At 45.7% G+C, this 26,339-nt stretch overlaps 1 protein-coding gene across 2 annotated transcripts in view; it reads left to right on the top strand.

Moving 5' to 3' along the window:
* The first annotated feature begins 8,892 nt into the window (after window positions 1–8,892).
* fam49al (family with sequence similarity 49 member A, like) overlaps window positions 8,893–26,339 on the top strand; it is a 95,379-nt gene continuing 77,932 nt past the window's right edge. The window contains exon 1 of one of the 2 annotated variants that reach the window (XM_029732841.1): window positions 8,893–9,201. The gene's annotated coding sequence lies outside the window, so the exon portion shown is untranslated. The remainder of the gene's footprint in view (window positions 9,202–26,339) is intronic. The other variant, XM_029732842.1, reaches the window with a different exon arrangement.

Genomic DNA, 26,339 nt, shown 5'->3' on the forward strand with positions numbered 1-26,339 from the left:
ATTCCAGGAACAGGAACTAAAGGCCAGGAACAGGAACTAAAGGCCAGGAACAGGATCTGCATTCCAGGAACAGGAACTAAAGGCCAGGAACAGGAAGTACAGGAACAGGATATAAAGACCAGGAACAGGAAGTACAGGAACAGGATCTACATTCCAGGAACAGGAAGTCCAGGAACAGGATCTAAAGGCCAGGAACAAGAAGTCCAGGAACAGGATCTAAAGGCCAGGAACAGGATCTGGGTCTGGGTGGGTGTGGATATGATCCGTAAATTGAAAGCAGACCACTACCTGAAATCTACTTCACAAAATGTAAATAATCCATCCAAATTTTGGCAAGTAGTGAAAGGTTTGGATGTGCAGAAAAGATACACAGCTTCCCAAACAAGTGTTGGTCGATACACAGACTGTAACTGAGAGAGAACCTCCATTCTGAAAGCCTTGAACCAGCATTTTTTAGATGCAGGCAGTTTATTTGAAAAGGTCAAAGGTACAATTGAGCCCCCTATGAATTTACCTGACACCCATGTGCACTCCTTCACCAGGTTCTCCTTCTCATCCTTCTCTGTTTCAGAAGTGTGTAAAGCCCTGAAAGAAATTGATGAAAAAAAATCCCCTGGCCCTGATGAACTAGACCCCCGCCTCCTACACCTAGCTGCAGACATCATTGCCCCCCCCCCCCAAATGTATTTTTAACCTCACACTTGATGTTAAGGAAATCCCCAAGTTACGGAAATCTGCTTTTGTACTGCCTCTCCTGAAAGGTGGAGATCCTTCGCTACTTGACAACTATCGACCCATATCAAAATTGTCTGTACTTGTCTAAGGTACTGGAGTCCTTAGTTAATAGGCAGCTAAAAACCTACTTCCAAGAAACAACATCTTAAATGGAACGCGATCAGGTTTTAGGTTTGGCCACAGCTCTGTTTCAGCAACACTGAAGGGTTTAAATGACGTCCACTGTGCTCTTGATAAGAAGTTACATTGTGTTGTCTGTCTTTATTGATTTGTCGAAGGCTTTTGACACCGTGGACCATGCTGTGTTAGTGCAAAGGTTAAAATGTTGTGGAATTACTGGTCATGCTCTAGATAGGTTATAAACCGATCAAATCGTACACAATGTGTAATGGCCGATGGTTGTCAATCTGAGTCCATAGAGTGGTGCTCAGGTGTTCCGCAAGGTATATCAACAACATTGGGGATATTATTGAAACAGCGGATGTTCATTTTTATGCAGATGATACTGTTCTTTATTCAAGTGGTAGTAGTTTATCTTTAGCTTTTGAAAATACCCAAAGAACATTAAACATCATACAACAGAATCTGTATGATTTAAAGTTGGTTCCAAATTCACTTAAAACAAAATGCATGGTATTTTCAAATGCCAGGCATGTTACTAATCATGTCATTGCTACATTGGCTGGACATACTATAGAGCAAGTTAAAGTGTATAAATATTTGTGTGTGTGGGTTGATGATAAGCTGAGCTTCACTGTGCATGTAGAGAACTTGATAAGGAAGCTCAAGCTGAGAATAGGTTTTTATTACCGGCGTAAGGCTTGTTTTTCTTTTGAGGCCAGGAAGGAGCTGGTACGATGTACATTACTGCCGGGTTTTAGATTTTAGTGATGTTATATATATGCAGGCCTCAGCCACTACCCTGAGAACACTTGTGTCATGACGTTGGCCTGTGGGTAAGGTTTATGACCCCCCCCATAAATACCTTTCTCCCTTCCCCTCTCTTACTGACCCTACTGAAGGACTGCTGTCCTGTTAAATATAGAGAGTCTGGGAACATCAAACAAATGGGGAAAGGAACCATATTTACATAATAAAACCAGTTGGAAATATGCTTGATAACGTAATGAGTATGTATGTCAGGTTCGTTGTTATCTGGGACATTATGATTGATGACAAGACGACATAAACTGTACCTGAGAAAGTATACACCCTCTAGTTATCAGAGTCACATGGAATTGTTATGCAATTGAAATGTTTGATATTGAAATTGTTTGTTAGGAGATTAAATGTAATTTTAGCTTCCAAATGAGAGAATTGTGTTTTCATAAGGAAAGTGCCCTGCCGATCAGTGGTCCAACCCTGTGAAGAGACAGGGGTTATAAACGATGAAACACCTCCTCCCCCCCTCTCCACTATATAAGCCTTTGACGAAAAGACATTCACCAGTTCCAGTACGGGAGGTCTGCAGCCTCTACGTTAGAAGGACACACACATGTCAAGGACAGAACTAAGCCAACCTCGGCGTGAGCTTTGATGGCGAATGGTATGAACTTTGAGCTTATCCACTACAGAAGTGATACTTCCTAGCCGTTGAGTTAGCCACTGCTAACGTGGGCTAGGAAAGGACGGACGACGGATCCAGTCTAACAAACAGACGAAGATACCACCACGTATCCAATTTACCACCAGAGACATTGTTCCAAGTACAGGAAGATCTGTTGGCCAACCCAGCCAGCATCTACGACCAATCTACCGAAGCGCAGCTCAGAGTAAATATTTATTGCATTTTCCTTTTCCAAATGGGTAATTTAGAATGCATAAGATAATGTATTTACGATAGCATAGCTGTTGTTTCTCTGTTCCTAAATCTTCCCGCTCTTTCATTCAAGCCCAACCCCCTTTCCTTTGTGTAACCAGGTTCCGTTCACCAGGGGTGAATTCTGTATGACATCATTGTATTCTGTGTATTTGTAATTCTGTGTGATTAGTTAGGTATTTAGTAAATAAATAATTAAACCCAATTTTGTATTGCTGATTCAACTTGTTAGCCAGGGTTCGTGAAGATAACCAAGAATTTACAACTTTCATTATGAGACTGAAAATAAGATAAGGGTTAATATTGACTGCTATCGATGTAAAATATTACTAAGTATTTTAAGAGTTTATTCGGAAGATAACGGCTCTATAAACGTTCTTCTGTGGTGCCCCGACTTTCTAGTTAATTACATTTACATGATTAGCTTAATCAGGTAATATTAATTACAGAGAAATCATTTTATAAGTTAGCATGTCATATCACTTAATCCGGCATAGCCAAAGACACGACACTTGATTCAGTGTATCATGCAGCCCTCAGGTTCATTACAAATCAGAAACGTCTAACACATCATTGTGATCTCTACAGCGCTGTTGGCTGGTCGTCATTGACCTTGCGTAGGCTTAAACACTGGTATACACTGATTTATAAAGCCATATTAGGTAAAATGCCATTTTATCTCCTGTTTATTTTTTAGTCAGGTCAGTAAATAAATATCAATTACAGTCCCATTCTCATTTGCTTCTAACAGTACCAAAAATTAGAACAGGTCATGATAGAAATAGTTTTAGTTACTCAGCTTCATGGTCCTGTAATTCTCTCCTGGACATTTTAAAATTTGATGATCTAGTTTCGTTGGTGGAGTTTAAACACTTGATCGATGTAGATATCGTAGAAGAGTGTAATTGTTTTTAGTCAAGACGTAAAAGGTTGTTGATGTCCTGTATGTGTGTTTATAGTTTTGTTTAATGTTGTGTTAGTGTATGTCAAATCAAATCAAATTTATTTCTATAGCCCTTCTTACATCAGCTGATATCTCAAAGTGCTGTACAGAAACCCAGCCTAAAATGTAAGTTGTTTTGTCTGAAACGTTGTTCCCCCTGCTGCTATTAGATCAGGTCTCTCTTGGAAAATAGATGTTATCTCAATGAGAAAAACCTGTATAAATAAAGGTAAAATAAAACATAAAGGAACAGGATCTAAAGTCCAGGAACAGGATCTAAAGTCCAGGGACAGGAAGTCCAGGAACAGGATCTAAAGGCCAGGAACAGGATCTAAAGTCCAGGAACAGGATCTAAAGTCCAGGAACAGGATCTAAAGTCCAGGGACAGGAAGTCCAGGAACAGGATCTAAAGGCCAGGAACAGGATCTAAAGGCCAGGAACAGGATCTAAGGGCCAGGAACAGGATCTAAAGGCCAGGAACAGGATCTAAGGACCAGGAACAGGATCTAAGGGCCAGGAACAGGATCTAAGGGCCAGGAACAGGATCTAAAGGCCAAGAACAGGATCTAAAGGCCAAGAACAGGATCTAAGGGCCAGGAACAGGATCTAAAGGCCAGGAACAGGATCTAAGGACCAGGAACAGGATCTAAAGGCCAGGAACAGGATCTAAAGGCCAGGAACAGGATCTAAAGGCCAGGAACAGGATCTAAGGGCCAGGAACAGGATCTAAAGGCCAGGAACAGGATCTAAAGGCCAAGAACAGGATCTAAAGGCCAGGAACAGGATCTAAAGGCCAGGAACAGGATCTAAGGGCCAGGAACAGGATCTAAGGGCCAGGAACAGGATCTAAAGGCCAAGAACAGGATCTAAAGGCCAGGGACAGGAAGTCTAGGAACAGTATCTAAAGACCAGGAACAGGATCTAAAGGCCAGGAACAGGATCTAAAGGCCAGGAACAGGATCTAAAGGTCAGGAACCGGATCTAAAGTCCAAGATCAGGAAGGCCAGGAAGTCCAGGAACAGGATCTAAAGGCCAGGACCAGGATCTAAAGGCCAGGAACAGGATCTAAAGGCCAGGAACAGGATCTAAAGGCCAGGATCAGGATCTAAAGGCCAGGAACAGGATCTAAAGGCCAGGAACAGGATCGAAGGAGAGAGAGGGGGGATGGTGGGAGAGAGGGGGGATGGTGGGAGAGAGGGGGGATGGTGGGAGAGAGGGAGGATGGAGGGATAGAGGGATAGAGGGAGGATGGAGGGAGAGGGAGGGAGGATGGTGAGATGTTCAGGGAAAAGCTGTGTGCAGTATCACCCCTCCCTCCCTCCTTCCCTCGCTCCCACCCTCCCTCCTTCCCTCGCTCCTCTGCCGTGATAAAAAAGATAATACCACGAAATGGAATGTTTTGGGAATGTGGTGATGTTCTCCCTCTCTCCACCCTCATCACATGATCTCTGGCACAAAGTAATCAGTTGTGACTGTATCATCACTTCCTGTGGCACATGTGCCCTTATGCATGCTGCTTATAGTAGTTTTTTGTCATGTATTATTTTCCAATTAATATGATAATGATAATGATTGTTACTCAAATTCATGTAAATTGGTTGTGGTTATAAAAATCTGTATAATCTCTAAGGGCTGGTTTCCCAGACACAGATCAACTCGAGTACTATTGACTTCAATGTGGTTTACATATTAAATCATATTGGAAAGTGCCAAGAATGCCTTTGAACAATATCCTAGATTGACTGTCTATGTGAACCATACAGTATAATGAACTACAGCTGATCTAGCTTCCCTGTGGCTCAGTTGGTAGAGCGTGGTGTTTGCAAGGCCAGCATGGTGTGTGCAAGGCCAGCATGGTGTGTGCAAGGCCAGCATGGTGTGTGCAAGGCCAGCATGGTGTGTGCAAGGCCAGCATGGTGTGTGCAAGGCCAGCATGGTGTGTGCAAGGCCAGCATGGTGTGTGCAACGACAGGGTTGTGGGTTCGTTTCCCATGGGGGCTAGTACAAAAAATAAATAAATAAAAAATGCATGAAATGAAATTTATGAAATGAATGCATTCACTACTGTAAGTCGCTCTGGATAAGAGCGTCTGCTAAATGACAAAAGTTAAATATAATGTAAAATCTAGTAGAACCCACTGGGTCGTGATCAGAGTTACCTGATCTATTAGAACCCACTGGGTCGCGATCAGAGTTACCTGATCTAGTAGAACCCACTGGGTCGTGATCAGTTACCTGATCTAGTAGAACCCACTGGGTCGTGATCAGAGTTACCTGATCTAGTAGAACCCACTGGGTCGTGATCAGGGTTACCTGATCTAGTAGAACCCACTGTCCATAAACAAAAAACTGTCACTGTCCATAAAACAATAAAATACTCCAAAATATATATTTAAAAAATATATATATAAATGGAGCCTGTTAGAGGGCATAATGATCGCATCTAGGGTTGATGTAGGTCTTCCCCCAACATAGTAAAACATAAAGTATGTCCCTGCTAGTAGGGGTGAACAGACTTCCTCCCCTCACCCAGACACAGGAGCACTGCCTAGGGATCAGTCTCTGACCCGCTGTCCCGCTCACCCAGACACAGGAGCACTGCCTAGGGATCAGTCTCTGACCCGCTGTCCCGCTCACCCAGACACAGGAGCACTGCCTAGGGATCAGTCTCTGACCCGCTGTCCCCCTCACCCAGACACAGGAGCACTGCCTAGGGATCAGTCTCTGACCCGCTGTCCCCCTCACCCAGACACAGGAGCACTGCCTAGGGATCAGTCTCTGACCCGCTGTCCCCCTCACCCAGACACAGGAGCACTGCCTAGGGATCAGTCTCTGACCCGCTGTCCCCCTCACCCAGACACAGGAGCACTGCCTAGGGATCAGTCTCTGACCCGCTGTCCCCCTCACCCAGACACAGGAGCACTGCCTAGGGATCAGTCTCTGACCCGCTGTCCCCCTCACCCAGACACAGGAGCACTGCCTAGGGATCAGTCTCTGACCCGCTGTCCCCCTCACCCAGAAACAGGAGCACTGCCTAGGGATCAGTCTCTGACCCGCTGTCCCCCTCACCCAGACACAGGAGCACTGCCTAGGGATCAGTCTCTGACCCGCTGTCCCCCTCACCCAGACACAGGAGCACTGCCTAGGGATCAGTCTCTGACCCGCTGTCCCCCTCACCCAGACACAGGAGCACTGCCTAGGGATCAGTCTCTGACCCGCTGTCCCCCTCACCCAGACACAGGAGCACTGCCTAGGGATCAGTCTCTGACCCGCTGTCCCCCTCACCCAGACACAGGAGCACTGCCTAGGGATCAGTCTCTGACCCGCTGTCCCCCTCACCCAGACACAGGAGCACTGCCTAGGGATCAGTCTCTGACCCGCTGTCCCCCTCACCCAGACACAGGAGCACTGCCTAGGGATCAGTCTCTGACCCGCTGTCCCCCTCTTCTCCTCCTCCTCTCCCCCTCCTCCTCCTCTCCTCTCCTCCCCTCCCATGCGGGGGGGGGGGGGGGTTCGCAAATCTGCTGTACACCGCTGCTCTCCCCTCCCCCTGGGTTGGCTGGGGCCTCAGATGGCTGATTGGGCGGCAGGGCACCGTAGTGACAGACAATGGTAATTCTATTCCTCCCTCCCTTCTTCCCTCCCTCACACACACACACACACACGCGCGCACACACACACAGGCCAGGCATGCACACCCACACTGGGCAGTTAGACACGCCTCATTTACCCTACCCTATCGTCATGACTGCGACCTGGGGTCGAGGGCCCCTAAAGAAAGCTGAATTGAGCCGCAGACACAAACACACACACACACACACGCGCGCGCGAAGGGACAGAGAGAGAGAGAGCAGTTAAATGTTTACTCTCGATGACCCCACTCTAACATACACCATTAAAATAAACTCTCTCATGTAGACTGTGTGTATTGTAGAAAGAAAAGAAGAAAAACCTCAGTAAATAATGAATCAACCTTTCCTCTTCTATCGTTCCCTCAGACCAGTAGTGGTGCGTGGGTAAAGTCCCTGAGGAAGCCAAGCCTGTAATAAAAATATCCATGTTAAACGCAATGTTGTGATAATGGCGTCGTTTGCTCTATAACCCGTTCCCTCAACACGCTACACGTGATATATTCGATAAGGCCGTGACAACAAAACGGAAACAGTCACACGGTGGCGGGAATATATTTGACTGGACAACAACACCGGTTTGTTTCATCACAAAACCAGAAAACTGTCTGGTGACAGAGTTACCCACAAGTCAGCGCGAAGACAACACGAGAACTGACTCCTCCCAGCACCATTTCAAATTAAACATCATCAAATCAACAAGGCTATTTATGCTGAGTTTAATAACAAACTTGAAAAGGTACCAATAACAAAAAATAACGATTTAGTCCAATCAATGTTGCTGAATTTCATGTGGCTGTCCATGGTACTGATTTCTGTCTGTCTGTCTGTCTGTCTGTCTGTCTGTCTGTCTGTCTGTCTGTCTGTCTGTCTGTCTGTCTGCATACATGCACGCGCAAGTAAAACCAAAAATGTTTACTCACCCTATTTGTTGACTATTTGAACTCCAATGCCATCCTCCTCTATTTCATGTTGGCAAAACAGTCTGTCTCTGTCGTACGGTACACTTTTACTGTTTGTTTTCATAGGATAACTGGCTAAAATTCTTACTCGCCTAACTTCCTGGCATGGGCAACAATGAACCAGCTAATTCAGCTAGCTAGTTAACGTTAGCCCACTAGGCTACATATTGAACGTCTGTCGTCTCAGGCCAGTGGCACAGCATATTAATTCATGGTTCGATCAGAATCGCCCGTCATAATCATTAATTAAGTCAAAACCACAAGTCCAGGAACAAGTCTGAATTTACGGAAAATGATTAAAACTCAGAGAGAGATGAAATTATTTTATAAATCGTAATTTATTTATTGGTCAAATATTTGAGGAAGTCATCTCTTGGCATCCGTGAATACACATCACTGCTTCACATGTACGAATATACACTTGCTAATCTCGGACACACAAATAACCAAACACTCAAACACCTACACAGAATAAATACAACCTCTTACACACACAGACAAACACACACACACACACACACACACACACACACACACACACACACACACACACACACACACACACACACACACACACACACACACATTTGAACACACAATTTGGCCTCCCCTTGTTGCCAGCAGGCTTGTAGGAAATGTCAGTTGTTCGTCGCAGGGGGGGTGGGGGTGAGGAGGGAGGTGGGGGGAGGTGTTATGAGGAAAAACTGCGGGGGTTCTTTGTGAGAGAGAGAAAGCAAGAAAGAGAGCGAGCGAGAGAGAGAGAGTACACCGCGTTCTGTTTCCTATAGCCTAACAGCTGCTGGGCCGAAGCTTCTGTGTTGAGTGCAGAGAGACACTGAGTGAGCAAGCGGAGAGAGATAGAGAGAGAGAGAGGCTGTGTGGCGTGAGGAGGCTGTGTTTAGGAGAATCCGTAGCCCTCTGGCTCACAAGGATAAAGGATTGCAGAAAGGAAGAGAGGGGAAAAAAAAGCACTCCCTCTCTTTACCTACCAGAGGTTTTGTGTTTATTTTCTTTGTCCTTCTCTCAATTTGTTTTATCCATCCTTCTTTCACCTCGGGTCCGGCGGAAAGAGGAACAGCCCAACCCGAAGCCTCTCTCCAGCACGTTCAGCTGGTAAGCAGAATCATCCCTTTCTCTTTTCCTCCCTCTCTTTCTCTCTCTCTCTGCATTCATGCCTAATGCGTTGAACTGATAGTAAGAGGGTGAGAGAGGTTGGAAAAGCCTAGCCACAGCTCCATCCCTACACCACTCTGGATGCGAGCCAATCACGAGAGGACTTGGCTGGAGAGAAAGAGACGCTGGCGAGGAGAGGGTATACTGTAGGGCTGGAGGATGCTATGAGAAAGAGAATAAAGGAGAGGATGCTGCAGGAAGAGAGGACTTAGCTGGGGGAGAAGAGTGCAGAACGTTACACAGGAGAGACAGAGAATGAGAGTAAGGCTGGAGAGGAGAGGAGAGGAGAGGAGAGGAGAGGAGAGGAGAGGAGAGGAGAGGAGAGGAGAGGAGAATGACGGTAAGGCTGGAGAGGAGAGGAGAGGAGAGGAGAGGAGAGGAGAGGAGAGGAGAGGAGAGGAGAGGAGAGGAGAGGAGAATGAGGGTAAGGCTGGAGAGGCGAGGAAAGGAGAGGAGAGGAGAGGAGAATGACAGTAAGGCTGGAGAGGAGAGGAAAGGAGAGGATAGGAGAGAGAGAATGACGGTAAGGTTGGAGAGGAGAGGAGAGGAGAGGAGAGGAGAGGAGAGGAGAGGAGAGGAGAGGAGAGGAGAGGAGAATGATGGTAAGGCTGGATAAGATGCTACAGCCCAGAAATGCATTTAAGCTCTGGCTGCATGTGGCTGACAGAGGGGCAGATTTTCTGGAGAAAGAGGAAGGGAGACAGGCTAGGGTTGTGGAGGAATGGAGAATAAAAGGAAGAATTCTGGAGGAAATGGAGGCTAAGCAGGAGGATGAGAATAGAGGGCTAGGCTAAAGAAGGATGGAGAGAGAGAAAAAGCCGTTACATGGTTGGATGGAGAGAGAGAGAGAGAGAGAGAGAGAGAGAGAGAGAGAGAGAGAGAGAGAGAGAGAGAGAGAGAGACGGTACAAGGTTGGATGGATAGAGAAAAAGAGAGGTTACAGGGTTAGATGGAGAAAGAGAAAGCAAGAGAGAGAGGGTAAGAGAGGTTACAGAGTTGGATGCCGTATGCAGGGATTGTTTAAGGGAAAGGGGGATACCTAGTCAGATGTACCACTGAATGCATTCAACCAAAATGTGCCTATTACAATTAACCCAACCCCTCTGAATCAGAGAGGTGCAGGGGGTTGCCTTAATCGACGTCCACGGGGTAGTTGTTTCTGGGGGTTAACTGCCTTGCTCAAGGGTAGAAACGCAGATTTTTTTCCCAAACTTGCCAGCTCAGGGATTCAAACCGGAGACCTTTCGGTTACTGACCCAACGCTTTTAACCGCTAGTGTGTGCACTGCTATCCTATGGATGTGAAGGTGTAGTGGTAGCATCTCTTATGTCAGTCAACTAGTACACACACACACACACACACACACACACACACACACACACACACAGACACACACACACACACCTCGGCATGGTCAGTCTGCACTATCAGCTGACTCTCTCTGCATGTCTCCCATCTACCTTTTTCCCTGCTACTGTGGCTAACACTGTCTGCCCTGCTGCTATGCAAACACACACATTCACGTGAAATGCAAACACACTGCCAAAAAAACTAGAGCCCTAGATCACAGTGCAGAAAGGGTGTATTGTGGGTAGTTTAGGGAGGAGAGACAGAGAGGGAGGAAAAAAATGAATGAAAGGATGAATAACCCTGTTATTTAAGTATGGGGCATTTTGGAAGGATATATGGAGAGACAGAGAGACAGGCAGACAGAGAGACAGACAGACAGAGAGACAGACAGAGAGAGAGACAGAGAGAGAGACAGAGAGACAGACAGACAGAGAGAGAGACAGACAGAGAGAGAGGCAGGGCAGACAGACAGACAGACAGACAGACAGACAGACAGACAGACAGACAGACAGACAGACAGACAGACAGACAGACAGACAGACAGACAGACAGACAGACAGAGCATCCTATATGTGTAATTATCTAAGTAATTCAGTATTAAATTGATCATCATCAACCATTCTGTAGCTCAGTTGGTAGAACATAGAGCTTGCAACGCCGGGATAATGTGTTCGATTCCCAGAACCACCCATACATGAAATGTATTCATGCATGACTAAATTACTTTGGATAAAAGCATCTGATAACAGTAAAATAGAATGGATATTTTTCCCATTTCCCGGAGCGAGTGTGGATATGAAGCGTCCATGTTGAGCGTAAAAGTGATGATTTGTTACAGGTCCCATTCACTAGATTTATAGTTATTTGGCAACTTTAGTTGTGAATGATACAAACCTCACAATGTCTTAGAAATCAGAACATATACGGGCTTCATGATGCGACAACAGACTATCGATGATTTGAGAAAGTAGAGAAAAAAGGAAAACTTGGCTCAGGCTGCACACCCTGTTCTCTCATCCAATGATCCTATTTCCACCCGTCCAATTAATCTTGTCTTTACTAATATGTCTCATTGGTTTTGATTTAGAACGGCCCACGTTATCAAATGGACAGGATCAGGTGCGGGGGGGGAAAAAGACGTGATCTTTATGCGCTCCAATAGCGAATGGAGGCCGCACGCTTTCCCACCGGCCCGCTTTTCAATGATGCCTGGTAGGCTAAGGCGTTTTTATAGCGGGAGCTGTGCTTAATATGAGAACGCTTATTTCACAGCACGCATCAACCACTGTTTGAGAAGCATGTTCTCACTGAGCTACAGGTGATACTCCGCTCTCCTACCCTGTTCCTCAGCTACCCAGTACTCTGTATGGTCCATCCTACCCTGTTCCTGTAGCTACCCAGTACTCTGTATGGGCTCTCCTACCCTGTTCCTGCAGCTACCCAGTACTCTGTATGGGCTCTCCTACCCTGTTCCTCAGCTACCCAGTACCCTGTATGGGCTCTCCTACCCTGTTCCTGTAGCTACCCAGTACTCTGTATGGGCTCTCCTACCCTGTTCCTGCAGCTACCCAGTACCCTGTATGGTCCATCCTACCCTGTTCCTGTAGCTACCCAGTACCCTGTATGGGCTCTCCTACCCTGTTCCTGCAGCTACCCAGTACCCTGTATGGGCTCTCCTACCCTGTTCCTGTAGCTACCCAGTACCCTGTATGGGCTCTCCTACCCTGTTCCTGCAGCTACCCAGTACCCTGTATGGGCTCTCCTACCCTGTTCCTGCAGCTACCCAGTACTCTGTATGGGCTCTCCTACCCTGTTCCCTCAGCTACCCAGTACTCTGTATGGGCTCTCCTACCCTGTTCCTGCAGCTACCCAGTACCCTGTATGGGCTCTCCTACCCTGTTCCCTCAGCTACCCAGTACTCTGTATGGTCCATCCTACCCTGTTCCTGCAGCTACCCAGTACCCTGTATGGGCTCTCCTACCCTGTTCCTGCAGCTACCCAGTACCCTGTATGGGCTCTCCTACCCTGTTCCTGCAGCTACCCAGTACCCTGTATGGGCTCTCCTACCCTGTTCCTGCAGCTACCCAGTACCCTGTATGGTCTCTCCTACCCTGTTCCTGCATCTACCCAGTACTCTGTATGGGCTCTCCTACCCTGTTCCTACAGCTACCCAGTACCCTGTATGGGCTCTCCTACCCTGTTCCTGCAGCTACCCAGTACTCTGTATGGGCTCTCCTACCCTGTTCCTGCAGCTACCCAGTACTCTGTATGGTCTCTCCTACCCTGTTCCTGCAGCTAACCAGTACTCTGTATGGGCTCTCCTACCCTGTTCCTGCAGCTACCCAGTACTCTGTATGGGCTCTCCTACCCTGTTCCTGCAGCTACCCAGTACTCTGTATGGTGTCTCCTACCCTGTTCCTACAGCTACCCAGTACTCTGTATGACATGGGCTCTCCTACCCTGTTCCCTCAGCTACCCAGTACTCTGTATGGGCTCTCCTACCCTGTTCCTGCAGCTACCCAGTACTCTGTATGGTCTCTCCTACCCTGTTCCTGTATCTACCCAGTACTCTGTATGGGCTCTCCTACCCTGTTCCTGCAGCTACCCAGTACTCTGTATGCCATGGGCTCTCCTACCTGTTCCTGCAGCTACCCAGTACTCTGTATGGGCTCTCCTACCCTGTTCCTGCAGCTAACCAGTACTCTGTATGGGCTCTCCTACCCTGTTCCTGCAGCTACCCAGTACTCTGTATGGGCTCTCCTACCCTGTTCCTGCAGCTAACCAGTACTCTGTATGGGCTCTCCTACCCTGTTCCTGTATCTACCCAGTACTCTGTATGGGCTCTCCTACCCTGTTCCTGTATCTACCCAGTACTCTGTATGGGCTCTCCTACCCTGTTCCTGCAGCTACCCAGTACTCTGTATGGGCTCTCCTACCCTGTTCCTGCAGCTACCCAGTACTCTGTATGGTCTCTCCTACCCTGTTCCTGCAGCTACCCAGTACTCTGTATGGTCTATCCTACCCTGTTCCTGTATCTACCCAGTACTCTGTATGGGCTCTCCTACCCTGTTCCTGCAGCTACCCAGTACTCTGTATGCCATGGGCTCTCCTACCTGTTCCTGCAGCTACCCAGTACTCTGTATGGGCTCTCCTACCCTGTTCCTGCAGCTAACCAGTACTCTGTATGGGCTCTCCTACCCTGTTCCTGCAGCTACCCAGTACTCTGTATGGTCTATCCTACCCTGTTCCTGCAGCCACCCAGTGACATGTTTTTTTTTGCAACTGAACATATTTGAGTAAACTGTTGACGGCTCCTCTGCATGTTAGAGATGAAGGAGTAAAAGGACAGAGAAGGAGGAGGTTATTCTGTATATCTAACGGTAAGAAGGAGGAGATTATTCTGTATAGCTAACGGTAAGAAATTCCACTGTAATTGTAAGCTACATGTAAGCTGCCCTGCACAATCAATGAACCAACAGCATCGCCTTGGGCTGTACATGTTTCTCCCTGACTCATGGATAGACCTGTTGGAGAGGAGCATGAGGTAACCAGTCCATCCAGTATGAATAATAAGAGTCCACACTCAAAAGGCCATGATTTTGAGTGTGGCTCAGTTGGTAGAGCATGGTGTTTGCAACGCCAGCATGGTGTGTGCAACGCCAGGGTTGTGGGTTCGATTCCCACGGGGGGCCAGTACAAAAAAAATGTATGAAATGTATGTATTCACTACTGTAAGTCGCTCTGGATAAGAGCGTCTGCTAAATGACTAAAATGTAAATGTACTTGAATGTAGGCTAGACCAACTACTATGTACCAGAGACCTCTTAAATCCATTTTTGTATTGTTTTTTAAAAATGTTTTTCTGCCAATGCGTAATATGTGGTAGGCTATGTATTGTATGAGCCACAAGTGTCATTTTAGTTTTGTTTTTTCTCAGGCTTGGGCTCGTAAGCCTATTTGTATGCGCAAGCTCTAATATTCTTATTAATATGGGGGTTTTGAATTATTCATCACTTTACAAAGTGCCGTCCATTTTCGTTGTGTCAGTCTTTGAAACAAGATCCACAACGACCGTGTTTCACACTCAGTTTCAACCTGCTGTTGAACTTCTTTCTTCCAGCTGATCAATCACAGCGAGGGGAGTTTTAAAGGCATGATACTGTTTTGATGATTGGTGTTGGATGTGATTTTAGATTGTATTTGCATTGATGTCAGAGTGGTTACAAGGACATTAGAGCCCTGAGTACCAGGACATTAGGACCTGATGGAGGGACAGTAGAGCCCTGAGTACCAGGCCAATAGGACCTGATGGAGGCACAGTAGAGCCCTGAGTACCAGGTCATTAGCACCTGATGGAGGGAGAATAGAGCCCTGAGTACCAGGTCATTAGGACCTGATGGAGGGAGAATAGAGCCCTGAGTACCAGGCCATTAGGACCAGATGGATGGACAGTAGAGCCCTGAGTACCAGGTCATTAGGACCTGATGGAGGGAGAATAGAGCCCTGAGTTCCAGGCCATTAGGACCTGATGGAGGGACAATAGAGCCCTCTGAGTACCAGGCCATTAGGACCTGATGGAGGGACATTAGAGCCCTGAGTACCAGGTCATGAGAACCTGATGGAGGGACAATAGAGCCCTGAGTACCAGGCCATTAGGACCTGATGGAGGGAGAATAGAGCCCTGAGTATCAGGTCATGAGGACCTGATGGAGGGACAGTAGAGCCCTGAGTACCAGGCCATTAGGACCTGATGGAGGGAGAATAGAGCCCTGAGTACCAGGCCATTAGGACCTGATGGAGGGACAGTAGAGCCCTGAGTACCAGGCCATTAGGACCTGATGGAGGGACAATAGAGCCCTGAGGACCAGGCCATTAGGACCTGATGGAGGGACAATAGAGCCCTGAGTACCAGGCCATTAGGACCTGATGGAGGGACAGTAGAGCCCTGAGTACCAGGCCATTAGGACCTGATGGAGGGACAGTAGAGCCCTGAGTACCAGATCATTAGGACCTGATGGAGGGACATTAGAGCCCTGAGTACCAGGTCATGAGGACCTGATGGAGGGACAGTAGAGCCCTGAGTACCAGGTCATTAGGACCTGATGGAGGGAGAATAGAGCCCTGAGTACCAGGCCATTAGGACCTGATGGAGGGACAGTAGAGCCCTGAGTACCAGGCCATTAGGACCTGATGGAGGGAGAATAGAGCCCTGAGTACCAGGACATTAGGACCTGATGGAGGGACATTAGAGCCCAGAGTACCAGGACATTAGGACCTGATGGTCATTAGCATGTTGGGTACTAGCAAAGCATGTCCAGCGTGCATAAGAGGAGATTTCCGTGACTCAACAGTCGCGTGTAATTTTAATGCAGTCATCACTCATGACTGCCGTTGTGACGGTAACATGGTCAGCGTAACAGACTTAGGGAGTCCTCATAGATGTGGAACAGAACATAAATGTGAAATATTGATAGAGTGTAGTACCATGTTTACTGCGTGCATTTTCAATTGGCAAAGGTCGTTCCACATGGGCCAGCTTGCATTTCTCCGTGACAGAGGCATTACCACAGTCCGCCGCTCTGCCATGAAGCACTGTGTCCCTAGGCAGTACTGTAGGGATGGCTTGCATCTCACCGATGAGGGCAACGACCTGTTTCTTCCTAGAGAGTCTGAGAGCTTGTCTCTCCTCCACTCTAACAAAGACGCACGCAGTAGTACACACCACCACACTCACTGACACTGGCCTGACACTTCACGAACCCAAAGGCTCGTTTGAAAGAGTCACCTGAAAAAATGAAATTAATATAAGTGAGTGTGTGTGTGTGTGTGTGTGTGTGTGTGTGTGTGTGTGTGTGTGTGTGTGTGTGTGTGTGTGTTGGTAGAGGGCTATCAAAACTATAAACAAAAAAATTGTCCAAATGTAGCCTCTGGGAGGCCAACCCCACAATCTTCAGATACACAGGTGGTACCTAGCCATTACACTATGAACCCTGCTCTTAAAACAATGATTTCAACAGACCATTTAAATGACAGCCGTGCAACATTAATTGAAAAACAAATGTTTTTGTTTATTTCTCTTGCTTGGTTAAAATACAATAGTCTAAAACAGTCGATTTGTTGAAAACGTCACATCATCGGGCGAAAGCACGGAGGGAAGACAGATAAAGCGTTAAAAAAAAAAATCTAAACCAATCACTTTTGCATGTGAAAACACAGAATCTTACTCATTACTCAGCACAACTTGGCCCAGCGTTGTCCAGGGTTAGGGTTTGTCCGGGGGTAGGGTTTGTCCGGGTTAGGGTTTGTCCGGGTTAGGGTTTGTCCAGGTTAGGGTTTGTCCGGGGTAGGGTTTGTCCAGGTTAGGGTTTGGCCGGGGTAGGGTTTGTCCAGGTTAGGGTTTGTCCGGGGTAGGGTTTGTCCGGGGGTAGGGTTTGTCCGGGTTAGGGTTTGTCCGGGTTAGGGTTTGTCCGGGGGTAGGGTTTGTCCGGGGGTAGGGTTTGTCCGGGGGTAGGGTTTGTCCTGGTTAGGGGTTTGTCCAGGTTAGGGTTTGTCCGGGGGTAGGGTTTGTCCGGGGGTAGGGTTTGTCCGGGTTAGGGTTTGTCCGAGGGTAGGGTTTGTCCGGGGGTAGGGTTTGTCCGGGTTAGGGTTTGTCCGGGGGTAGGGTTTGTCCGGGGGTAGGGTTTGTCCTGGTTAGGGTTTGTCCGGGGGTAGGGTTTGTCCGGGGGTAGGGTTTGTCCTGGTTAGGGTTTGTCCGGGGCAGGCCGTCGTTGTAAAATAAGAATTTGTTCTTAACTGACTTGCCTAGTTAAATAAAGGATAAATAAAATAATAAAATAAACATGCTTAATTCTGTTTGTTTTGAGCCGACTTCAGACGGACAGATCGGCCACCTGGCTCACTTCAGGGAGGCAGCCTGGATCCAAACCGAATTCAATCAAAGAAAATAAAATAACATTTTACTGGTCTCATACAAGTGATTATCGAATGTTATTGCGGGTGTAGTGAAATGCTTGTGTTTCTAGCTCCGACAGTGCAGTAAATATCTAACATGTAATATCTAAACAGTTTCACAACATATACCCAAAACACATAAATCTAAGTATGAATTAATTAAGACTATATACATATGGACGAGCGATGTCAGAGCAGAATGGACTTAGATACAGTAGAATAGTATAGAAAACAGCATATGAGATGAGTAATGCCAGATATGTGAACATTATTGAAGTGACTAGTGTTCATTCCTTAAAGTGGTCAGTGATTTCTAGTCTATTCCTATAGGCAGCAGCCTCTAATGTGCTAGTGATGGCTGTTTAACAGTCTGATGGCCATGAGATAGAAACTGTTTTTCAGGTAGTGCAAAACACACATGCTATACACGGGCAAGATGAATCGAACCCTCTCAATGATTCTGACTACTGTTTACCCGTGTGCACCGTGTGCAGCACCCACACCCCCCTGACTACTGTTTACCCGTGTGCAGCACCCACACCCCCCTGACTACTGTTTACCCGCGTGCAGCACCCACACCCCCCTGACTACTGTTTACCCGTGTGCAGCACCCACACCCCCCCTGACTACTGTTTACCACCCACACCCCCCTGACTGCTGTTTACCCGTGTGCAGCACCCACACCACCCTGACTACTGTTTACCCGTGTGCAGCACCCACACCCCCTGACTGCTGTTTACCACCCACACCCCCCTGACTGCTGTTTACCACCCACACCCCCCTGACTACTGTTTACCCGTGTGCAGCACCCACACCCCCTGACTACTGTTTTCCTGTGTGCAGCACCCACACCCCCCTGACTACTGTTTACCCGTGTGCAGCACCCACACCCCCCTGACTACTGTTTACCCATGTGCAGCACCCGCACCCCCCTGACTACTGTTTACCCATGTGCAGCACCCACACCCCCTGACTACTGTTTACCCATGTGCAGCACCCACACCCCCTGACTACTGTTTACCCATGTGCAGCACCCACACCCCCCCTGACTACTGTTTACCCGTGTGCAGCACCCACACCCCCCTGACTACTGTTTACTTGTTGATGGGAACACACTGAAAAGTAACTTGACACAGTGTTAATCAGTCAGCACAAAAATGGATTAGAATAATGACAAGGCAGGAATTGGAATGTAATCGACATGTTTGAAACAGCGATGCTTTCCGTCGAGTGTGGTAACTCACATTCAGTGCTCAACTGAACTGAGGCTCTGTTTACATGTGCATTTTGGGGTTTAAACCGTTTTACTATAGCTATATGCGATTCATAACAAGTTGATCATTTCTTAACAAAACAATTTGTTTTGTCGGCTATGGTTTGTGTTGTGGCCTTGGTCGTTCTTCGTTGAGGAAATGCAACGTCGCTAACTACAGTGTTTTTCCTGTCTGAAATTGGACTACGTCGTCTTACTATAGCTTGGTTTGAACATGAGCAGTGTGGCCTTTACAAAAAAAATAATGCAGTTCTTGAAACGGCAGTAAAAGTGTAGTAACTGCAGTCGGCTGTGGTACTTTGGACGCAGTAATTTGAACTGCAGTTATACTGCACTCTGACTGCAATCGTTTTTCTTAAGGGGGCAGTTTCCCAAAGTTTGGTGGTTTGAAACTTAACGTAACTACCGGTAACTAGCTATGTTTTGTGTAAGAAAGTATGATACATTGTGGTGCATGAATGAACACATTAGCTAACTGTCACGTCCTGGCCAGTATAAGGGTTAATTAGTATTGTAGTTTGGTCAGGATGTGGCAGAGGGTATTTGTTTTATGTGGTTCAGGGTGGTGTGTTTGTTTAAAGGGTGTTTGATTTAGTATTTCCGGGGTTTTGGTTTATGGTCTAGGTTTATGTATGTCTATGTGGAATCTAGTGAGTGTATGTCTATGGGTGATTAATTGGGGTTGGGACTCTCAATTGAAGGCAGGTGTTTTCTCTTTGCCTTTGATTGAGAGTCCCATATATTGGGGTGTGTTTGTTTGTGATTCGTGGGTGATTGTTCTGTGTTTCGCCTTGTGCCTTACCAGACTGTTTTTGTTGATCGTTCGTGTTTTTGTTATTTTTGTAGCACATACCTGCTGCTTTTTGGTCCTCCTTCACCGACGACAACCGTGACACTAACGTTACAGTCTTATGTTGGATAACGTTAACTAGCTAGTTAGTGCTAAACGGGCTATCGTAGCAGCTAAGGACATTTCCTATCATATTTGTGTATATGTGTGTATATTTGTGCTTATTTGTGCTCATGCAAGTGTCTAGATCAGTAGTTTACACATGATGACTTCAGCCTTATATGAAAAGCCTTACTTGGCAAAATATAGCTAGCTAGCTTTCCTTGTTTGTTGGTTAGCTACCTAATCAATGCTAGCTCTCATTTGACTGGTATAATGTTACATTAGCTAACTAGCTAGCTAGCTAACTACCTAGATAAGCATAGGCTAACTACCTTTGTTTGCCTGTTCGTTAGTGAGCTAGCTTTCAGCCGACTGGTGTTTGCGAGCTACAGAGGCTAGCTGCTGGACTTTGCAAATGCAAGTTAATGTTAGCTAGGTAACGTTAGCTAGTTAGGTACCTAGCTAATCAAACTATCTGTTTGCATTTATTGATTAACCTCAGCTTGAATACCATCATATACCGTAGCTAGCTATGTACAGTAGCCTCGGTCTGTTGGCGTACACTTCTTATGACTGGCAGCATGGCGCAAGCAGCTGTTTTGTTGCCGAGCAACCGACCGGTGTTAGAACTCTGAGATTTGGCTGAAAAGATGTTAGCATTGTCAAGCATTGAACTCTGATGAAAGATGTTAGCATTGTCAAGCATTGAACTCTGATGAAAGATGTTAGCATTGTCAAGCATTGAACTCTGATGAAAGATGTTAGCATTGTCAAGCATTGAACTCTGATGAAAGATGTTAGCATTGTCAAGCATTGAACTCTGATGAAAGATGTTAGCATTGTCAAGCATTGAACTCTGATGAAAGATGTTAGCATTGTCAAGCATTGAACTCTGATGAAAGATGGACCAAAAAATTAGCACGTGAGAGTAATAAATGACACAATGTAATCAAAAATGTTGCTTCTACAAACTTATTCAGTCCGAAAGGTGGCAAGTCTAATGGTCACTTTATGGCCAATATACCACGGCTAAGGGCTGTTCTTAAGCACGACACAACGCAGAGTACCTGGATACAGCCCTTAGCCGTGGTATATTGGCCGTGGTATATTGGCCATATACCACAAACCTCGGAGGTGCCTTATTGCTATTATAAACTGGTTACCAAACGTAATTAGAGCAGTAAAAATAAATGTTTTGTCATACCCGTGGTATACGGTCTGATATACCACGGCTGTCAGCCAATCAGCATTCAGGGCTCGAACCACCCAGTCTCTAATATAGATTTTATATAGCAGAACAGATACAGTGTTAATGCATTTCATGTTTGTTTCTATAGAGTAAGGTTGGGGATTCCATGCTCCTATAAATATTACTAGCGTATCGTTTTGCCGGCAACAAGTATAGTTTGTCGTGCAGTTAATACAGCTTCATAATGTCTAGAAGGTAAAGTAAAAAAAATATATATTTCACCTTTATTTAACCAGGTAGGCCAGTTGAGAACAAGTTCTCATTTACAACTGCGACCTGGCCAAGATAAAGCAAAGCAGTGCGACCAAAAACAACACAGAGTTACACATAAACAAACGTACAGTCAGTAACACAATAGAAAATAGAAAAATCTATGTACAGTGTGTGCAAATGTAGAAGAGTAAGCTCTATCTATTTGTGTCATGCAGCTATACACACAATTATGTTTACAATAACCTTCACAGCCCACAGAAAGGACTGACATAGTGTACATGGCAAACGTATGTTAATGTATTGTGTGCTCTTTCCGACCAAGATTGGATGATGGCTGTTCTAGTATTTACTCCGCTGTTGCTAGGACACTCCCTTTCAACATTTCAACCGAACCCACTGATTGGCTGCCGGCGACGTTGCAAGATTCTCTCACCCCAAATATCTCTTGTTCCTCCCATAGAAACATGCCTGTGTGTATCTCACCCTCCCTCTCTCTCCATCCATCCCTCTTTTTGTATTTCTCTTTTTAAATCCCTCTCCTTTCTTTTTCTTGTTTTCTATCTGTCTGTCTGTCTGTCTGTCTGTCTGTCTGTCTGTCTGTCTGTCTGTCTGTCTGTCTGTCTGTCTGTCTGTCTGTCTGTCTGTCTGTCTGTCTGTCTGTCTGTCTGTCTGTCTGTCTGTCTGTCTGTCTGTCTACAGTATCTCCCTAAGCCTTTTCTTTGTCAGTGTTACCTCTCTACAACCACACGTACCATCCAATTATTTTCCCCACATAGTCAAATTCGGAACTAGAAGCACAAGCATTTCGCTACACTCGCAATAACATGTGACCAATAAAACGTGATTTGATTTGATTTATGTTACAAAATGGTGACGGACACATTATATTAGCCTCGTACGAACCATCCTGATCTCACAAACTTAAATTCAGTTTCGCTACACGCGGTACGAGGCTAAGATTATGTAGAAGCACCTTGTAATATGAAATTGCCATCCTCTGCAGATATAAGCTTACAGTAGAACAATATACTGTATCATTACAGATAGGAGTCCACTGTCTGTTTAAGATACAGTACCTCATTATGCTTGCTTAGCTATGTGTCATAACTGTTATGTTTGATGAGGCAGAAGAAAGGGAGGGAGGAAGGGAGGGAGGAAGGAAAAGAGGCTGGGAGGTAGGGAGGTAGGGAGAGAGAGAGGAAGGGAGCAAGGGAGGGAGGGAGGGAGGGAGAGTGAGTGAGTGAGAGGGAGGCAGGGAGGTAGGGAGGTAAGGAGAGAGAGAGAGAGAGAGAGAGAGAGGAAGGGAGCGAGGGAGAGGGAGAGTGAGGGAGGCAGGGAAGTAGAGAGAGAGAGAGAGAGAGAGAGAGAGAGAGAGAGAGAGAGAGAGAGGAAGGGAGCGAGGGAGAGGGAGAGATTGTCCAGAGAGGATTTGATATAGTATTACTAGGCCTCTCAGCCTTTGTCTTTCTCACCCCCCCCTTTCTGCATCTGTCCATCTCATGCTCTCACTCTCTCTGTCTGTCTTTGTATCTCCGTCTCTCTCTTTCTCTCCCCCCCTCCCCAGTCTCTCTCTCTCAGTCCCTCAATTCAATTCAAAGGGCTTTATTGGCATGAGAAACACATGTTTACATTGCCAAAGCAAGTAAAATAGATAAGAAATAAAAGTGAAACAATAACATTTTTACAATAAACATAACACTCACAAGAGTTTCAAAGGAAAAGAGACATTTCAAATGTCATATTATGTCTGTATACAGTGTTGTAATGATGTCCAAATAGTTAAAGTACAAAAGGGAAAATAAATAAACATAAATATAGGTTGTATTTACAATGGTGTTTGTTCTTCACTGGTTGACCTTTTCTTGTGGCAACAGGTCACAAATCTTGCTGCTGTGATGGCACACTGTGGTATTTCACCCAGTAGATATGGGAGTTTATCAAAAATTGATTTGTATTCAAATTCTTTGTGGATCTGTGTAATCTGAGGGAAATATGTATCTCTAATATGGTCATACATTTGGCAGGAGGTTAGGAAGTGCAGCTCAGTTTCCACCTCATTTTGTGGGCAGTGTTGCACATAGCCTGTCTTCTCTTGAGAGCCAGGTCTGCCTACGGTGGCCTTTCTCAATAGCAAGGCTATGCTCACTGAGTCTGTACATAGTCAAAGCTTTCCTTAATTTGGGTCAGTCACAGTGGTCAGGTATTCTGTCACTGTACACTCTCTGTTAAGGGCCAAATAGCATTCTCTGTTTTTTTTTGTCAATTCTTTCCAAGTAATTCTCTTTTTGTTTTCTCATGATTTGGTTGGGTCTGATTGTGTTGCTGTCCTGGGGCTCTGTGGGGTTTGTGTTTGTGAACAGAGACCCAGGACCAGCTTGCTTAGGGGACTCTTCTCCAGCTTCATCTCTTTGTAGGTAATGGCTTTTAATGTTGGTTTTCTGTTTGTATTTTTCAAATTTCGTGATATCCAATTTCGAGATATCCAATTACGATCTTGTCTGATCGCTGCAACTCATCAAACCGCGCTCCTTAACACCCGCTCGCTTAACCCGGAAGCCAGCCGCACCTATGTGTCGAAGGAAAACACTGTTCAACTGACGATATATATATATATTTTACTGCACCTCTCTCTTCCATTATTGTATGGACAAACCCTTTTTTCCCCTAATGCACTGGTTAAATGTAATATGGGTCAGGGTGTGTGATTGTCATGGTTGGGGAAGGGAGAGTTGAGGGTGAGGAAGGAGGTGAGGAAGGAAGGGGGGAGGAGGTGAGGAGGAAGGGGACTAGTGCTGTAGTGTCACTGGTAACCTTTCAGATATTTTTCTCGACGATTATTGTGTGTGTGTGTGTGTGTGTGTGTGTGTGTGTGTGTGTGTGTGTGTGTGTGTGTGTGATGATTTCCTCTGCTCTTCAGTGAAGGACAATGACCTACGGTGACAGCGTGTTCAGTATCAACAGTAAACAGCATATAACCAACCTGAATATGACAGATATTAGAAATGGTAACATCTCACTGTGTGACAGTTCAGAATACATGTTTTCTGTCTTTAAGTCATTGGTCCCTGATAGATTTTATTGGCTTATTGAGTAGAATGTGGTATATTTTGTGACGTGATTTTCATTGAAACGCTAATCAGATACATTTTTATTTGTCACGTGGGCTGAATACAACGGGTTTAGACTTAACTGTGAAATGCTTGACATGAAAAAAATAGTAATACAAGAGAAATAAAATCCAACAAGAATCAATACTCAGACCCCTTGACATTTTGTTACGTTACAGCCTTATTCTAAAATTATTATATTTATGTTTTTTTTCTCATCAATCTACACACAATACCCCACAATGACAAAGCAAAAACAGGTTTTTCAAATTTATTTTTGCAAATATATTAAAAATACAAAATAAAATACCTTATTTACATAAGTACCGTAATTTCCGGACTATAAGCCGCTACTTTTTTCCCCACGCTTTGAACCTCGTGGCTTAAACAATGACGCGGCTAATGTATGGATTTTTCCCGCTTTCAAAAAAAAAAAAAAAACACATTCTGTGATGTGCTCAGTTTTTTGGCGGCATGAAGCTTTCATTAGACCAATGAAATTGCCGAACGGGTTAAGGTCAAACAACTTTTTTGTTTACTGTTTAGATTAAATCGAGCGCGCTCAAACTTCCCATCATTCTGATTACGGTAGTCATTTTGTCACCCTCATCATGGCAAAGACACGGAGAAATGCATATGATGCAGCTTTCAAGTTGAAGGCGATTGATCTGGCTGTTGGAAAAGGAAATAGAGCTGCTGCACGGGAGCTTGGTCTGGAGCAATGACTTTCTTGGTAGGCTACTGTTTACTGCTAATTTAATTTTTTTTGTTACAAGCCGTGTTTCGTTTAAAGCCTGTGTAAAGTTCATTTGTTTCAATGTACCGGTAGGCACCTGCGGCTTATAGACATGTGAAGCTTATTTATGTACAAAATATTATATTTTTTTAAATTCAGTGGGTGCGGCTTATATTCAGGTGCGCTTAATAGTCCCGAAATTACGGTATTCAGATCCTTTGCTATGAGACTCGAAACTGAGATGTTTCTACAACTTGATTGGACTCCACCTGTGGTAAATTCAATTGATTGGACATGATTTGGAAAGGCACACGCCTGCCTATATAAGGTCCCACAGTTGACAGTGCAAGTCAGAGCAAAAAACCAAGCCATGAGGTCGAAGGAATTGTCCGTAGAGCTCCGAGACAGGATTGTGTCAATGCACAGATCTATCATTCTTAGAGACATTTGGAACCACCAAGACTCATCCTAGAGCTGGTCGGCTCAACAGGGAGGTGAACAAGAACCCCATGGTCACACTGACAGAGCTCCAGAGTTCCTCTGTGGAGATGTGAGAACCTTCCAGAAGGTCAACCATCTCTGCAGCACCAAATCAGACCTTTATGGTAAAGTGGCCAGATGGAAGCCACTCCTCAATAAAAGGCACATGACAGCCCACTTGGAGTTTGCCAAAAAGGCACCTAAAGACTCTCAGACCATGAGAAAGAAGATTCTCTGGTCTGTTGAAACCAAGATTGAACTCTTTGGCCGGAATGCCAAGCGTCACATCTTGAGGAAACCTGGCACCGCTCATCACCTGGCCAATACCATCACTACGGTGAAGCATGGTGGTGGCAGCATCTTGTTGTGGGGATGTTTAGTCAGGATCGAGGGAAAGATGAACTGAGCAAAGTACAGAGAGATCATTGATGAAAACCTGCTCCAGAGCACTCAGGACCTCAGACTGGGGCGAAGGTTCACCTTCCAACAAGACAACACCCCTAAGCACACAGCCAAAACAACACAGGAGTGGCTTCGGAACAAGTCTCTGGATGTCCTTGAGTGGCCCAGCCAGAGACTGGACTTGAACATCTCTGGAGAGACCTGAAAATAGCTGTGAAGTGAAGCTCCCGATCCAACCTGACAGAGATTGAGAGGATCTGCTGAGAAGAATGGGAAAAACTCCCCAAATACAGGTGTGCCAAGAAACGTCATACCCAAGAAGACTCGAGGCTGTAATCGCTGCCAAAGGTGTTTCAACAAAGTACTGAGTAAAAGGTCTGAATACTTATGTAAATGTGATATTTCAGTTTTCTTATGTACCTGAG

Source organism: Salmo trutta, chromosome 34 (genome assembly GCF_901001165.1).
Source record: "Salmo trutta chromosome 34, fSalTru1.1, whole genome shotgun sequence".
In the NCBI taxonomy this organism is placed as follows: Eukaryota; Metazoa; Chordata; class Actinopteri; order Salmoniformes; family Salmonidae; genus Salmo; species Salmo trutta.